Here is a 2,288-nt window from a genome sequence, read left to right on the forward strand (position 1 = left end):
AAACACCAAGCGTGTGGTATTAGAACGGAATACGCTGGTGCACTGCAGCAAAGTTCGACAACATTCAGAAGAGGCAATGCCCATAATTTCTGGGTATTACTTGGCTTATATCCTATTTATTTATTTATATTTACTTATTTACTTATTTATTTCTTCATTGCAAACGCGCGAAGGCTTTACGTAGAGGAGTGTTTTCTTCCCAGACACAGCAAGGTTCAAACGTAGATTTCATGAAAGTGACAGCCTCAGTAATTGCAGCAATGGAAGGAGGAAGATAAGTTTATTCTTTGCTTGGTTGGTACGGCATGTAGGACCTCCGACTTCGGAACGAATTAACAAACGAAATCTTATAAGATATACACCAGCAGGTGCGCATGCGGAACGATTTGGAAGTAGGTAGACTAAGAGTTAATTTTATGGAAGACCCACTGATTTCATGTGAGTAATTGGACACAAGAAAATGAGTGGCACGGTGTTGGGTGCATTAGAGAGAATGCGACAAAGTTGCAATGGCTGTACCTAAGACAGGACTGGCATACTCGAGTTTTGATCTCACCAGGGACTTGCGAAATGAAAGCTTCGCATTGTGAGGGGCGGAAGAGAAATTTCGGCTCAGATAATCTAGCACGCGACTGGCATTCCTATTTAGAAACTCAACGAGCATATACCAAGACAGGTCATTCGTAATGTGCATTCCGATTTATTTATAAGAGGAAGCAGCTGCCAGAGGTGTGTCGTTGAGGGTGGGAGTAGGAGGAGCCTGTGCATGAATTAAAACATGCGTGATACTTCGTTGTTTTACACTTTGAAATGTTAATGCTCATCAACCATTTATCACACCAAAGGAGATGTTATGCCATTTTACGAAGTAAAACACTATTCGATTATTTAATAATCAATATAAGACGCAATCATATGCGAAACATATATTGAAGGATGTAATCGCAACAGGCAAATTATTAATATATATAAGAAAGGACAACGGTACTAAGACGGACCCATGAGGCAATCCCGAGGTCACTGACTAGCGGAAAATCAAAACCATTAGCATGAACAATTAGCGAATGGTTCGACAAGACGCACTGTTCCAGCCTATGACATTGATGTCTAGTTTTAACGTAGAAACTTTTCAGCGAGGAGATTTATGCGAGGCTGCATCAAACTACATCGCAAAGTTTAAAAACGTGCAGTCTATGACCATTCCTTTATTTACTGCTGTGAGCAAATAATTCGTAAAGAAAGTTAAGTGCGTCTCGCAAGAGAAAAAAACTTCATAAGTCAGTGCTGGCATGAAAAAAGTAATGACTGAAGAAAACATGTGAGGTTCGAATATGCAGGGTGTCCCACGCAACTTGAGCTAAGATATCAAAAATGAAAGGCGCGTCGAAAACGAATTGAACCGAACGCATACTATTCGCATTGGCCTATAGTAACTCAGGCATTTCTTTGTTTTCCCCACAACTCCCTAATTCGTTAAGTTTCATTACCCAACTTTTTAATTTTTGGCCGAGGACCCCAAGAATGATACACAGATTTGTAGAACCCCTTCTGAAACCAGCGATCGAGTTGTTTCCTGTACGATACGTCTCACGTAGTCCTTTTTTCCGGGTTGCAAAGAAAGCCCACGAAATATGAAGAAAGCCATGTGATGGAGCGCTTGTGCAGTGGTAGCGTGCTGCTCTCAAGCGTGCGTTCGGTCAACAAGGTCGGCTGCATCGTGACTGGCGACGGGGAAGCGGCAAGCTGTTTTATCTCCTCGGCAGAGCTCGTGCAGCAGCATGCATTTGCGCCTTCATCCGGCGGGAGCCGACTTCGTTCACCGAACACACGCTTGAGAGTAGCACGACACCACTCCGCAAGCACTCCGTCATGTGCTTTTTTCATATTTCGCGGGCTCTCTTTGCACCCCCCCCAAAAAAAGCGCTACGTGAGAAGTATCGTAAAAGAAACAGCTCGATCGGTGGTTTCAGAAGGTGCTCTACAAGTCTGCGTATCATTCTTGGGGTCCTCGGCCAAGAATGAAAAAAGTTGGGTAATGAAACTTAATTAGTTTGTGGGTTACGGGGAAAACAAGAAATTACCTAAGTTACTATAGGCTATTGCGAATAATATGCGTTCGGTTCAATTTACTTCCGACACCCCTTTCATTTTTAAATTCTTGGCTCAAGTTACGTGGGACACCTTGTATAGAATGCTCACTATGTTTTGCAAGTGAATTTGTTAATAATGATGCTTTTTAGTGAAGGGGTCAGCTTTCGTACAGCATGCAGGCGTAAGCACATCTTGGG

This window comes from Dermacentor andersoni, chromosome 2 (genome assembly GCF_023375885.2).
Source record: "Dermacentor andersoni chromosome 2, qqDerAnde1_hic_scaffold, whole genome shotgun sequence".
NCBI classification, from domain to species: domain Eukaryota; kingdom Metazoa; phylum Arthropoda; class Arachnida; order Ixodida; family Ixodidae; genus Dermacentor; species Dermacentor andersoni.